The 16,514-nt window shown below is 36.0% G+C and overlaps 1 non-coding gene across 1 annotated transcript; it reads left to right on the forward strand.

The window, feature by feature from the left end:
- Positions 1-15,740: 15,740 nt before the first annotated feature.
- On the forward strand, positions 15,741-15,847 carry LOC116085455. Its single transcript, XR_004116563.1, has one exon. It is a non-coding gene; the product is annotated as a U6 spliceosomal RNA (small nuclear RNA).
- The last annotated feature ends 667 nt before the right edge of the window (positions 15,848-16,514 follow it).

Here is a 16,514-nt window from a genome sequence, read left to right on the forward strand (position 1 = left end):
GTAACTTAGTTTATAAAATGCAATATGACTTCTATCATATTGATATCAAGGATAAACATAAACAAAACATGTGGCATAATTTCTTTTTTAATTTAAAATGCTAAAGTTCTCTCATAAGGTACTTGTAAAATGCCTACACATTGGTCTTGCATTGCAATTTCTGATTTATACAGCATGTATCACAAATTGGTAAATTTTCATAATGGTGCATGATTTGCTTTTTAAAAACTTGATATTTTATATACAGTCTAAATTCTTTCATCATGTTTGAAAATCAAGAACATTGTTTTATCTATTTTTATAGAATTATATGTATAAACAAGAATTCTGTCACTAACAAAACAATATGTTTGTTAGTAAAATATTTCTTGAAGAATTAAAACATTATTTTAATAATTTTATTGTAACCAAAATAGTTTTGATAATGTTACTTTTGAAAATTGTATACTTGAGTTTTTTCATAAGATAACATAGCATCAATAATAGTTAAAAGAATGCTTTAACACAATGAGTTACCTTTAGTAAATGCTCCTTGGTTCAGACAACTAACACAAAATTCCTTTGGCCATGAGCATAATTATTCAATTTTTTAAAGTTTGTTATTATACTGATCATTTACTTTTGTTATCTTGTTAATTTAAACTTAGTATTTTAACATAATTTAATTTATAAGTTACAGAATAAAAATTGTTCATCACATATTAGTAAACATACTTAAAATATCAAATGTATGAAATTCAGTAGTTGATTCCTAGTAATAGATTAGTAAATTGAAATGTGCTAATCACAATCAATAGAAGTAAATTGAATTTTTCTAGAGATTTGTTATTTTTAGTAATGTTATTTTACATTTCATTGTGCTTCATATTATTACAATTTTACTATTATTACTTTTATTTAGCTCATTGCTGACAGAGTTGTAAACACAAAACAAAATATAAAAGAAAATCATCAAAATCAGAAAGAAAGAAGTACAATTATCTATTATATCCTTTCCTGATTTCCTTGTTAAAGACACTCTTATCAGGACTAGATCATGAGTTCTTGATGGAAAATTTCTATGGCCTTGGGAGAACTTTATGTTGCAATACAAGCTAGTGAGGCACCACCAGTTTACATTTTGCCAAATGACACATACTTCATCAGAGCCTTGTCACTTGGGAAATTAATTAATGAATCAGTAGCAATGTAAATGAATTGATTGCATCCAAGTAACTTACCATTTGAATTTATTTTCTGTTGGTGGGATAAAACATATGAGCAAAGGCAACTTAAAGAATAGAAAGTTTATTTAGGATTACAGGGAGACAAGTCCAGCAGGATGAGATGGGGTGTGGTAGCAGGTGGCCAGCAGAGCAGCAGGAGCAAGAAGCCAAGAGCTCATATCTCAACTATCAGCACAGGACAAAGAGAAAGACAACTGGAGGTAAAGCTAAGCTATGTACAATCAAAGCCACCAGGAGCATCACATTTCCCCCAAAGATGTAAGTACTTAGTTTATCTAATTAAAATCAAATCTATTTAATATCAGGGAGAAATGTACCAAGAAAGTAATATCTATATATTCATTATAAAGTGTACCTTGTTGTAGAATAATACCTGAATATTCTTTAATAAATTCATATTTTATGCATCATTTATAGATCTATCATCTATTATCTTCCATCTTTATCATCTACATCTATTATCTATCAATCAATAATATATATCATCTACTTAATCTTTCTTTTTTATTAGATATTTTCTTTATTTACATGTCATATGATTTCTCCTTTCCCAGTTTCTCCTCCAAAAAGCAAACAAATACACAAACAAACAAAAATAACAAGAACAAACCCCTGTTACCTCCCCCCCTCCCCATACCTGTCACCCCACCCTCTCCCACTTAGTGGCCCTGGCATTCCCCTACACTGGGGCACAGAACCTTCACAGGGCCAAGGTCCTCTCCTCCCATTGATGATCGACTTTGCAATCCTCTACTTAATCTTTCTATTATCAATCTATCATCCATTTATCACCTGTCTATCACCTATTTCTATCATCTAACTACCTATTATCTATCAATCAATCATATATGTGTGTGTGTGTGTGTGTGTGATCTATCTATCTATCTATCTATCTATCTATCTATCTATCTATCTATCTATCTATCTTCAACCTATCTCTATCATCAATTGTTGTGGATAGCTCTGGTCTTGTATTTTGATGCTAATTCCACTTTCCTGGGAGGGGTTGAAGAGGAAGAGTGAATATATAGGCGCCTTGTGAACCTTCTCCCCACCTTGACTTTTCAAAATAAAGGCTAGAGCCAGTGACTGGGCAGTAGAATGGAAGGTGGAGATGAAAAGTTTGGGGAAGAGAAATAGGGAAGGAGAGTGAGGATGATGGAGTAGGAGGAAGTGAAAAGAGTATGGAGCAGAAGCACGAGGCTTGGAAAAACTGTAAGCTTTATGGGATCTCATAGATACGGAATATAGTAGTGTAGTTGTAGATCTGCCCAATCTAGGGGTACAGCTTGTAGTCCAATTAATTGAGTTGTGATTTCTCTGACCTGGCCTTTTGGGTTGCAATAATCTATCATCTATTTATCTATGAATACCATTAGTCTATCTCTATCATTTATCTGTCGTCTATGTGAATATTCTCAACTATCTTTATCATCTATGATCTGTAGTTCTATCTATCATCAATCTCTCTCATCAAACTACCTATTATCTATCTACCTATTTTCATCTATTTATATCATCTTATCATCATCACACAAGTACTGTCTCACACACACACACACACTCTTAGGATAGAATTCACCCTCAATTTCTCCATAGAATAATTTGTGATAACTATATATCATCAATCAATCTATCTATCTATCTATCTATCTATCTATCTATCTATCTATCTATCTATCTATCTACTATCTGAGTATTATCAATCAATCTCTATTTGTATCTATCTATCGTCTATCTATCTGTATCATCAACTTATCTCTCTCATCTATCATCTGTCTATTGTCATCATTCTTCCATCTCATCATCATCATCTCATTATCATCATACAAGTACTGCTGCACACACCCTTAAGATGAACCTACCCTCAATTTATCCACAGAATATTTTGTGCTAAAGGCTAGTGGGAAGTTAAATACAGACACTCAACAGATGGAAGGTGGCAGGGGCAGTGGTACACTCAGCTTTCTTTGAATGATGTGTGAAAATATACTTTCCCAATAAGTGTAGATGCCAGTTATCCTGCTGAACAATGATGACTTTATCTGCATCTGAGTGGGTAAGCACATATGGTGGAAGGAAACCACACTGAGAGTCACCAGTGGAGGCCAATTTAAAGAAGACATAGCTGCTAGCACAGATGCACTGCAATCACGCTTTCATTTCATTTTCTATTTATATATCATAGGCTTGCTTGTTCTATTAAATAATCTATGCGTTATTGTGCTCTTTGTTCTCTCGCTGATTTAGTTTATATTTAATATACCTTAAGATTTTTATGCCTCTACAGATTGCCAGAGCACATTTGATATATACTTTATATGTCTCTTGAAATTTTGTATATTTAAAAAGTACATATATTTTTGTCCATCTGTAACTTTTATTATATTGCAATTGTGTTTTTTATTATCACCAATTTATTTCCTATGAATATACCAGCACAGATGACTTCTTGCCACTTTTGTCTTTGTCAGTAACAGTCACTACTTTTAATACGTCTAAATGTGTTTTATCAGTTATTCATAAATTGACAACTTGTGGTCTTTAAAAAACATCACACTGAAGACAAAACAACATATTATGGGCTATATCAATTAAATGCTACATAATTAATACATCATTTTTCTATACTGCTTTTAAGCTTACACACCAAGTACATGCTGAGTCACAGTTCAGTCCCAATGCACTGCTTCCTAAAATTATTTACTTTTTGACATGTACGCCTTTGAGCATAAAGGCAGAAAAGATATCAGGGCCCTCACGGCTGTGGTTACAGGTATTTTGTGGTGCTAGGATCCAAACTCTAGACTTGTGTGGCAAGTTCTCTCTCTCTCTCTCTCTCTCTCTCTCTCTCTCTCTCTCTCTCTCTCTCTCTCTCTCTCTTTCTCTCTCTCTCTCTCTCTTGGTTTTTGAGACGGGGTTTCTCTGGGTAGCCCTGGCTGTTCTGGAATACACTTCTTGATATTAACTTCTGAAATTTTATATTGGAAAAGTATAAATTCAAAGGAAAGAAATTATCAAGCTGTTATTTGTCATTATGTATTATTAAAGGTCAAGCTTCAGAAGATGAAAAATTATTAAGTTAATGGGACAAAAGAGGATTTACATAAATTACAATACAAAGAAAATTTACTTCAATCAGTAGAAGCATTTCTATGGTTCTAAGTGACTCAGAATGCTTTTATTCTAGACGCTTGTCAGAGACTATTAAATATCATTCCTTTCTACTTTACCTTTCAATTAGATGTGAACAAATACCTTTTGAATATTTAGCAGCTTCTATTTTCCAAATGCCTTCATTATTCCATATTTAGCTAAAGCTATTCACATAATGAATGTCTCTAATTCAGATGAAGACATCCAATAAATACTACTACATTTTATCCTCTGTTTTCACTGAAATATATTAATTTTGGAAAATGAAAATATTTCATGTTGTCTTATGAACTTACTTGATAAATTATTGAAACATAGTTGATTTTTCATCGATATCTTTATTGAATTACACATGTACATTTAAAACCTAAGATTTTATATAATTACATTAGTAGAAAATGACAATATTCAATTTTATTTGCATTATTAAAATCAATTATTTAAGTGTTGCTATAGTTATTTATTTTTTGATAAGCATAGGACATATAACTAAACTAATTTTGCTATATAATTTAAAAAATATAGTATAGATTTTGACCCTTAACTGTTTGTTCTTTAATTTTTCATTTGTTATACGTCATTGGACACAGCAATGTAATCCGTGCTCTTCTATAGTGGTGAAAAGAAATGAGCTGTATGCTTAATGAATGCAAAAAATAAATTCTACAAAAAAAAAGAAACAAGAGGGATGGGGATAATGAAAAAACAGGGCTGTGAGAAAGTGCCTTTTCATTAGGAACTAAGTCAGGAGAGTCTAAGGTATGTTGGAAGAAAGAATAAAATGTCACAAACATCTGAAAAAGCAAGTATTGGCTAAATAGCAATGGTTACACAGACAGAACTTAATGTTTACTAAGGATACAAGTGATTGTGATCTAGATCATGGTTAGAATCTACAGAATGAAATGATAAAGCATACTGGAATTACATTCCATGGACGTTCCAAGTGATTGGATTTTCCTCAAACTGGCAATGGAAAAGCCATGAAGAATTGAGTTTACAAGTGACCTTATAGCAGTCTTCTGCTAGATATGTGCTAGGGCCTGAGTCCAGCTTAGCATGCTTTTCGGTTGGTTGCTTATTCTCTGGGAGCTCCAGGTTAGTTCACACTGTCAGTCTTTCTATGGAGATGCCATCTCCTTGAGTTCTTTCAGTCCCACCCATAACTCTTCCAGAGGGATCCCAAACTCAGTCTGATGCTTGCTGTAAGTATCTGCTGGTGGATCCTCTTGGAGTACAGCCATGCTAGGTTCCTCTCTGCAAGGGAAACATAACACCTGCAATAGTGTCAGGGTTTGGTGTCTACCACTGGGATGGATGCCTAGTTGGACAGGTCACGGCTCAGTCCTTTGTTCAGTCTCTGTTGCATTTTTCTCCCTGCATTTCTTTTCTTTTACACAGGAACAATTGTGGATCAAAAATTTTGAAGTTATGTTGGCATCCCCAACATTCCTCTAGGAACCATGTCTAACTACTGGAGGTGGTCTCTTCAGGTTCAATGTCCCCACTGTTGGGAATTTCACTCTAAAGTCATCTGTATTGAGTCCTAGGAGCCTCTTACATCCTAGATCTCTGGGCTTTTTTAGAGGTTCTCCCAACCCCCATTTCCCACACCTGGAAGCTGTATATTTCCATTCATTCTTCTGGTTCTCTGGGATTCTTTCCTATCTCCCCTCACAATACCTGATCCTGTCCCCTATTTTCCTTCCTCTTCCCCCTGCTTTATCTAGCCTCAGTGGGAAAGGATGAGCCTAATCCTGTAGAGACTTGACTCTCCAGGGACAGAGGATTCAGGGGACCCTTTGGAGGCTAAGTGGAGGAGAAATGGGGGGATGATAACTCAGTTGTGGTGACCAGGAGGAGGAAAACATTTGGTGTGTAAATAAATACAATATTAACTAATAATAATAAATAGAAAACATGTGACCTAGAGGGTAACAAAGAAATTGTTATTAATATATTAAAATTTGTATTTGCCCACCCTTCCCCGTCTCCCCAAATAAGCACATGACCTTCTGGCTGTGTTGTGAAGCATAGACAATTATGGAGGAATGCCAGCAGCAAAGACAATAGAGCAATTTTGAAAAATAAATCTATATAAGCTAAGTCAACTTGCTGAAGGGACCCCTTCACTTTACTTTCACACCCACATGTATTGTGGAAAAATACCTACCATGGCAAAATTGTACAATTGTTCTCTTTGAAATTAAACAAACACATGAGGGGGGCACTTTTTTCACTAAAGAATGAAATTATGGTGTTTCTAGGAAAATGGATACAACTGCTGGACACCAAGATGAGTTAAAACAGAGTCTTACAGACAAGCACATAAAACCTTTCTTTTTAAGTATGAAAAATAATGAAAGCTAAAACCAACCAAACAACAGCAACACCAACAACAAGAACAACAAAAAGCATTATTAAAATGAATGAAAGAAGGAAAAATAGAAAGAAATATGTGGTTAGACAGTGTTTGAAAGTGAGAAAACATGCAAAGGGTGAAGGATGAGAATATGTGACAATATAATTAACAGGATAATATATACACATAGTATTTAAGAAGGAAACTCAAGCCAAGGTGCTACAGTGTATACAAAATATTGCAATATTTCCTCACTGGCATTCCCCTACACTAGGGCATTAAACACACTCAGGCCTAAGGGCTTCTCCTCCCACTGATGTCCAAAAATATCCATCCTTTGCCACATATGTGGCCAGAGCCATGAGTCCCTCCATGTGTATTCTTTGGTTGGTGGTCCAGTCCACAGGAGCTCTGGGGGTCTGACTAGTTGACACCATTGCTCCTTCCACAGGACTTCAAACCCCTGAAGCTCCTTCAGTCCCTTCTCCAACTCCACCCCATGCTCAGTCCAATAGTTGGCTGGGAGCATCCAAAATGTTTGTATGTTTTCTTTAAGATTTATTTATTTAATGTTTGTGAGTACATTGGCACTCTTCAGACACAACTGAAGAGGGCAGCGGATCCCATTACAGATGGCTGTGTGCCACCATATGGTTGTTGGGAATTGAACACAAGGCCTCTGGAAAACCAGTCAGTGATCTTAACCACTGAGCCATCTTTCCAGCCCAAATTTGCCAATTTTTAACACAATTATGCAAGAAGGCAAGAGAGAGAACAAAGAGCCAGAGAGAGAGGAAGAAGGCAAGAGACAGGAGAGAGGGTGAACTTCCCCTTATATTATGTGAAGCATGGCCATCTGTCTGTGGAGTGGGCTATGCCTGACTATGGCCAGATGACTTGGGATACCTGGCAGAGCGCACATCTCCTGCTGGGGCAGCTATTAGATGTTGTGACTGAAACAGGAGCTAAGGACTCAAGAGTTATAGTCAAACTCCTTCCACCCTGTGCAGGCAGAAACTACCGACTGGGGCTCCAGAGTTCTAGGCCTCTTACTCAACTGGGCCCAGGTTGTCTGAACAGACCACTGTCCTAAAAAGAAATGTCAATATTCCTCATCGAAGTCAAAAAGAAAGTTATTAGGATATAATTTGTGAAATATTATACATTTAATGAATTCACATTGATTATAAAAATAAAGTTTGCAATAAATATGTACCTTGATAAGTGGCTGGATAGATTGCTTAATGAAACACTTACTTTTCTGGTAGTGTAGGATTCTGTTACACCTATTTTGGCAACTCTTAGCACGCTGTAATTCTGTTTTAGAGGAATTGATGCATTCTTTTTATAAATTGGATATTTTATGTATTTATATTTCAAATATTATCCTCCTTCCCAGTTTCCCCTCTGGAACCCCTCTATTCTATCCACTACACCCTGCTTCTATGAGGGTGTTCTCCCTCCCACTGGCCCACTCCCAGCTCACAGTACTGGCATTCTCCTATACTGGGGAATCAAGCATTCACAGGACCAAGGGCCTCTCCTCCTATTTATGACAGACAATGCAATCCTCTGCTACATATTTGGTTGGAGTCATGAGTCCCACCAAGTGTATTCTTTGTTGGTTTAGTCCCTGGGAGTTCTGGGGGGTCTTGTTGGTTGATATTGCTGTTCCTCCTATGGGGTTGCAAACCCTTTTAGCTCCTTCAGTCCTTTCTCTAACTCCTCCATTGGGGTCCCTGTGCTCAGTCCAATGGTTGTCTGTGAGCATCCACCTCTGTATTTGTCAGGTTCTGGCAGAGCCTTTCAGAAGACAGCTATATTAGGGTCCTGTAGGCAAGCACTTGTTGGTATCCACAATAGTGTCTGGGTTTGGTGTCTATATATAAGATAGCTCTCCAGGTGTGGCAATCTCTGGATAGCCTTCCCTTCAGTCTCCGCTCTACACACTTGCCCCCATATTTCCTTTAGACTGCAGCAATTCTAGGTTCAAAATGTGGAGATGAGTAGATGGCCCCGTTCCCCAAGAAGGGCCGTGTCTAACCTCTGGATATGGTCTCTACAGGTTCTTCCTCCCCTTTGTTGGACAATTCAACTAATCTTATCCCCATTGGGTTCCAGGAGCCTGTTGCTTTCCTGGCATGTGGGGTTTGCTGATGGCTACCCTGTTTCCCATCCCCCATTGCTACACACTTCTGTTCAAACTCTTGACCCTCTGTATATCGTCCTTGTCTCTTCCCATATCTGATCTTTCCCCTCCCCCCTTCCTTCTTACTCATAAGTCCCTCCCATACTTTATCACACATGAGTATTTGGTTCCCCCTTCTAAGAAGCACTGAAGCATCCACACTTTGGTCTTCCCTCTTATTGAGGTTCATGTGGTCTCTGAATTGTATCTTGGGTATTCTGAGCTTTTGGGCTAATTATCCATTTACCAGTGAGTACATACCATGTGTGTTCTTTTGTGTCTGGGTTACCTCTCTCAGAATGATATTTTCTAGTTCCATCCATTTGTCTAAAAATTTCATGACATCATTGTTTTAAATAGCTAAGTAGTACTCCATTGTGTAAATATACCACATTTTCTGTGTCCATTCCTCTGTTGAGGGACATCTAGGTTCTTTCTAGCTCCTGGCTATTAGAAATTTGGCTACTATGAACATAATGGAGCCTGTGTCCTTGTTATATGTTGGAGAATCTTCTGGGTATATCCTTAGGAGAGATATAGTTGTGTCCTCAGGTAATACTATGTCTGATTTTCTGAGGAACTGCCAAACTGATATCCAGAGTGATTGTACCAGCCTGCAATCCCACCAGCAGTGGGGGAGTCTTCTTCTTTCTCCACATCCTTGAGATCATCTGCTGGCACCTGAGTTTTTGATCTTAGCCATTCTGACTGGTGTGAGGTGGAATCTCAAAGTTGTTTTACTTTGTATTTCCCTGATGACTAATGACGTCTTAACCAAAGCAATCTACAGATTCAATGCAATCCCTGTCAAAATTCCATCTCAATTCTTCATAGAGTTAGAAAGAGCAATTTCATTTGGAATAATAAAATCCCAGGATAGCAAAAACTATTCTCAACAATAAAAGAACTTCTGAGGGAATCACCATCCCTGATCTCAACCTGTACTACAGAGCAATAGTGATAAAAACTGCATGGTATTGGTACAGAGCCAGGTGAGTAGATCCGTGGAATAGAACAGAAGATACAGAAATGAACTCACATAACTATGGTCTCTTGATCTTTGACAAAGGATCTAAAACCAGTGGAAAAAAAGACAGGATTTTCAACAAATGGTGTTGGTACACCTGGAGGTCAGCATGTAGACGATGCAAATTGATCCATTCCTATCTCCTTGTACAAAGCTCAAGTCCAAGTGGTTCAAGAGCCTCCACATAAAACCAGACATACTGAAACTAATAGAAGAGAAAATGGGGAAGAACCTCAAAAACATGGGCACAGGGGGGAAAGTTCCTAAACAGAATACCAAAGGCTTGTACTCTAATATCAACAATAAACAAGTGGGACCTCATAAAATTTCAAAGCTCTGTAAGGCAAAGGACATAGTCAATAAGACAAAACTGCAACCTACAGATTTGAGAAAAGATCTTTATCAACCCTATATCTGATAGAGGACTAATATCCAATATATACAAAGAACACAAGAAGTTAGATTCTAGAGAACCAAATAACCCTATTAAAAAATCGGTTACAGAGCTAAACAAAGAATTCTCCACTGAGGACTATCAAATGGCTGAGAAGTACCTAAAGAAATGTTCAACATTTGAAGCATCTCTTGGCCTCTATAGAAACTCCCATTTATGTTGTGCAAATAACATAAGCTGGGATACATAGATATCCATATAAATGAATGAGTGAATGTATGAATGATATTAAAATATATTGTAAAAGAACTGATGCAGTCATATAACTAAATCCACTCAAAAGAACTCAGCAAACTTAATTACTCAAAACACAGATAATCACTGGAAACTCAGAAGGCACAAGGAGTGCTACTTCTTAGAACTTTGTGTCTATTTTGCTTTACAGTTCAATGAGAATTTGACAAATATATATCTCTTCATCTGCTTAGTTGGCACATCATTTTTCATCAAATTGCTATTAATTTTCTGTCCCTAAAATAATTAGTCATTATATTGTGCATAATAAAGATCAGAAGCCAGTAAAATGTATAACTATTTACCCATAGTTGTCAAAATAAAACATGAAAGACAAATTTAAGGACAGAAATATGGCTGGCTGTGTAGGAATTATCTGGTTAAGGACAAAGAAAATATGGAGTTTGTAATTTTTCTCATTGTCATTTTGTAAATTTTTACTGTTAGATCCCTAATTATAAAATTAGAAGGAAGGTAATAGTCTTCTTTTGTAATAATATATTAAATTTCACATCTTGCTATGTTGGTGTTTCGAGATGTACTTCATGAAAATTTATTGGGATATACAGGCAGAACCTCCATGTTTAACTTGCTGTTATACTAGTCCCTCTTTTGTTACTAAATCTAAATACATAACTTAACAGTGCACTGAAATAAGATCTTCTCTACAGTGATATGAAACCAAAAAACATAATTACTGAAACCACAAATGTTACATTAATTTTAAAAAGATATGCCCATCAATGATCTAGTACTCACCCCTTAAACTCCAATTACCTCAGTGTCATTATACTGAAAGACCAAGGTACCAGCAGCTCATCATTTAGGAGCATATTTAAACCATACACAAACCACATTTTTCTTATGAGATGCATGTTGATAACTAGCTGCATTTACTTCTAAAGATAAATGTAATCAATAGCAAAGCTTAAACCTTTAGAGCATTACCACCACAAATACATTTTTGGCCCCAAATTCCTAGATCCCATATTTCATTTTAGATGAAATACCCAAAATTATAGTAAAATAAATGCTTAAATATACATAATATAAGATGATTAATGGTAAACAAAATTCTAAAATCAGAAATATATATGTGGGCTGGAGAGATTGCTCAGTGGTTAAGAGTAGATGCAGCTCTCCTAGAAAGTCAGAGCTTGGTTCCTAGAACTCATATCACAAGCATGACAGCTCCTGTAAAATGTTAGCTTCCAAAAAATCTGATTCCTCTGACCTTGAACCAAGCACTAAGTGGGACACTCTTCAGCCACAAGATGAAAACATGAAGAAGATAGAAATGCTGAGATTGGGAGGTCTTGCATAAGCTGATGGTTTGTGCCAACAACATTTATTAGGATGCACAACAGCTGTATTTTTTGTAGGGGTTTAGGGGAAAATGGGATAGAATCATGAAGAATTATTATACAGTGGGCGAATCAGCATGAAGTTGTTCAAACCATTTCACCTAAAGGAAGCGCTGCATATCTCAAGGATGTCAGAAACCTAACACACAGAGACCTTGGGTCACATAGTCATTCTTCTTTAGCATTAGAAGATTTAGTTGTCAGGCCAAGAGCCCCTGGCCTCAGGCCATCACTGCCACTGCCAAGCATAGTCCCAATTTAGAGAAGAACCTATTTTCCCTTTCCATATATAATGACGTCAGGAAAAGCCGTAGGCCTATTTAGCCTTCAGTGTCTTTGAAAATCTGAAAGTTATAAGCAACACACACACACCACACACACACACACACACACACACACACACACACAAACTCACACGCACAGTTAAAAATAAATTAAGAAAAAATGAAAAGAAATGCATGTTTATTATAAATCAGAGCTTCTACTCTAGAAACAAGCACATGTTAGTTTTTTTATCTTGTCTTTAGTAGATATCTGTAAAGAAATTCATATAATTACTCTCAATACTTGTTAGAAACACTAATGACTTATGCAGAATTCTACAACCAAGAAATATAGCTTATATGCAGAGCAAAAATATCATTGAACATTCAGAAACAGTAACTGCATTTAGTTAGAGAGAAATAGATAACTGATAAAATTATGCTAAATGGCAAAGATAATCATTATAGTGCAATATTTCTTATGTCAAGTCTAATAGTAGAAACAAATGTCCAATCATCCTGTGTGAAAGGAAACTTGTCCTTGGTCCTGATTTTGCCTATTTGAACTGACAATTATAGTGAACTTTATATAATTTTATATATTTAAGACTATTACCACCCAGGTCATGTCTTGCTCCTCTTTCATCCTTTTAAATCTCTAAGATAAGAGAAGAATGAGTTTAAACTACTTTTTATTTTACTGAATTACAGCACATAATAATTTTCTTAAGTTTTCTGGCTAGAGTCACACTAATCTTAGAATTTATATTGGTTAGTTTTTCGTTTGAAGTGGTTTGAAGGCTTCCATAGTGCCCTCCTTATTATACAAGGGAACCTATAAATAAAACTGAGACCTATTGGAAAGTCATTCATAAAATCACAAGGTTTCTCTATAGTTGCCATAATCTATCAACCTTTTCAAGTTTTGGTATGCTTATTTGATGACTTGCCCTGATACTTTAGTAATGAGATGAAACAGCTAAGAGAAAGTGGTATATTCCTTCTTAGACATCTTTAGTTGTCTTCATAAATCTCTGAGGATTAGAAAATGACCTACTGGCCGACCTTGTCTCCCGTTCCTTATTTAGGTAATTGCTTCTACTTGAATATTGTGCATTGGAAACCTGCCATCTTTACTGATTGTTTGGAGGTAGTCCAATGGACTGCTTTTACTCCTAAATATAATATAGAACTTGTCAAGATAGGAATGCCCTAACAACTAATTCATTCAAAATATTTGATAGGAATACCCTAACTACTAACTCATTCAAAACATTTTCCAGGGTTGTTTATTCTAAAAGCATTTCTGAGAAGTGAGATCATATTACTCTCCAAGGAATCACCTTGTTTCTTCCGGCCAAGATCAGTAACTTTACCGAACACTCCTTACTGTTTGAGTAACACTTTGTCTCTGATCCAGGAGGATTCTTTTCTCTTTCAGTATCAATAAAACTATAACAGCTCCATGTATTACTTTAAAAAATCAATACCATCATGCCTATCGTTGAATTCAAATTCTTAGCCACTTCCTTTAAACCCATTGCTAGTCACCAAAGAAAATTATGAATTCTTATCAATGCATTCTCTTTTTCTTAAAAAAGGTATCAGTAGTTTCTTCTAATAGAATGTATTTTTTTTTGTTTTTCTAGTCTACATTATACATATCTATAGGGATGCCCACACTTCTGAATTTTTGCCATTTTTCTATTTTAACAATATTTATGACTGTCCATGTTTACTTGTTACTATTAGGTATCTCTGTCTAGGTTTAATATCAGATATTAATTTTTCAATGTATCAAAGAACGATCTTCATAGAAACTATTTATGAAGTGTTTTTGCTGGATTATAAACAATGTGCCACTAAACATGCCTCCAACTGAACAAAGCATGTATTTTGACATCCAGTGTCCCTGTTCAAATCCAAATGCTTTCTCCTGACTTTGAGTACATCACTGCTAGATTTTACATCTTTCTTGAAGGTTTTGCCATTATCCTTATCATATGCAGCATAACACTCTTTAAATTATACTTGTACTTAATATATTTTTTCCTTCCAAAGGAAAGGAAAAAAACCAAGCCTGAGATAGATGGGAAACAGTGCCAAAATATCAGTTTCAAGAAGAAAATCCTGGCTTTGAATGAAATCAAGAACACGCCTCTTTTACAGGCTCACTGAGTTCAAGATGATATATTAAGTCAGTATAAAGGTCATGAGTCTAGATTTCTGTTTCATATTATGTATCAACAATATGTAATTTATGTAACAGGTAGCAGTTGTGCTTTGCTTTCTGGAAGGTATCTAAGGTGAACATGGTTCTCAGGTAGAACCCTCATTATCAGAGATATCAAGAACACCTTTATAAGAGTTTACTTTCCAATATTGTTTCAATAATAATAGCCATATAATATGTGTACATGGAATCTGATTCCTAGATAATTAATTGCAAGTAGATTACTGTTTTTATCATACAAACTTTTCAGTTTAAGGGTATAAGGAAACAAGACAAGAATGGATAAAGAACTGCATTCTCTGTAAGCTGAATAACAAGCTCATTCTTCTTGAGGTTTTTTGTATTTTCAAGGGAGATCTTATCAGTTCAAAACATCGGACATCCTTTTTATACTTTAAAATTAGCTGTTATATATTGGATCCTAAGAAAGGAATATAATCTTCAGTGCTATGATTTTCTTCCAAGAAGGACCAGATATTTCAATAGAGAAAAGTGTTCTCAAGCGAGATAATGCATTAAATTAAATTAAAGACAGATGTGAGGCCCTGGGAGAGTATCTCTATAGAACTGATTTTTAAATTCAGTGAATATTCTCATATTCTCTTCCTAACATTGTTAATATCTTTCATTACCATTACTGTAGCACTTTTCATCTTTGTTCTGTATATGTACACATCTTTTAGACATATTACAGGATTGAAATATCTAGAAAACTTCTTCCTTTCCTGACTGAACTCTCTAAATCTACTGCCAAGTGTATTTATTCTAAATTAATTATTTTCTAAATTGTTTAATACCCTTTACTCAGATAACAGCTATCACCTTCTGCTGTCATTATATAGTTATGATACAGGTTAATAGCAATCACTCAATTGTATTACTGCTTAAAGATATGTTCAGTGTATTTCCAGAGAACATTAGCCTGTGCCACCTACAAAAAATAAGGAATGTAAACGTCTTTCATTGTTGGGTCCTGTAGGACTCTCATATACACTCATTTTTATTTCCTCCTATAGCCTTTACATTCCTGAAAATGATAATGTATACACTGAAATTTTTACAAAAATCCTCTAGTAAATAACAAAGGAAGTGCTCCCTTCAGCAGCACATACACTGCCATTGGAAGTGCTCCCTCCAGCAGCACATACACTGCCACTGGAAGTGCTCCCTCCAGCAGCACATACACTGCCATTGGAAGTGCTCCCTCCAGCAGCACATACACTGCCATTGGAAGCGCTCCCTTCAGCAGCACATATACTACAATTGGAATGATACAGCAAAGATTAGCATTATCCCTGCTCAAAGATGATATGTGAATTTGGGAAGCGTTTCATATTTTTAGGCCTGACACTATTACTGAGGCAATGGAGTGCTCACAAAAACGGGTCTATCATGACTGCCCTCTGAAAGACCCAACAAGCAGCTGAGTCAGATGCAGATAATTGCACCCAACCAATGGACAGAAGCTACTGACAGCTTTTCCCTGTGGTTGAATCAGGGAAAAGCTGGAAGAAACTGAGGAGGAGGGCGACCCTGTGGGAGGACCAGCAGTCTCAACTAACCTGGACCCCCGAGATCTCTCAGTCACTGAGCCACCAACCAGGCAGCATACACCAGCTGATATGAAGTCCCCAACACATATCCAGCAGAGGATTGCCTGGTTTGGGTTCAGTCAGAGAAGATGCAACTTAACCCTCATGAGACTCTGGGTCCCCGGGAGTGGAGAGGTCTGGTGGGATGGCTGATGGCAGGGAGGGCTCATCCTTGTGAAGAAGAAGGAAGTAGGTATGAGGTGTGGAACAGTCAGAGGGTGGAACACGAGGGGGATAAAATCTGGAGTGTAAAAAAAAAGATTAAATAAAAATTAAAAAAAAGAAACAACATGATATGTAATTATATTTGAACATGAAATATTTAAGCCACAATAATATGCCTAAGAAAATTAAACATATTTTAAAAGAACATAAAATTGTTCAATTTCAAATATATATGATCAGACTTCCCAGG

Source organism: Mastomys coucha, unplaced genomic scaffold (assembly GCF_008632895.1).
Source record: "Mastomys coucha isolate ucsf_1 unplaced genomic scaffold, UCSF_Mcou_1 pScaffold9, whole genome shotgun sequence".
NCBI lineage: Eukaryota > Metazoa > Chordata > Mammalia > Rodentia > Muridae > Mastomys > Mastomys coucha.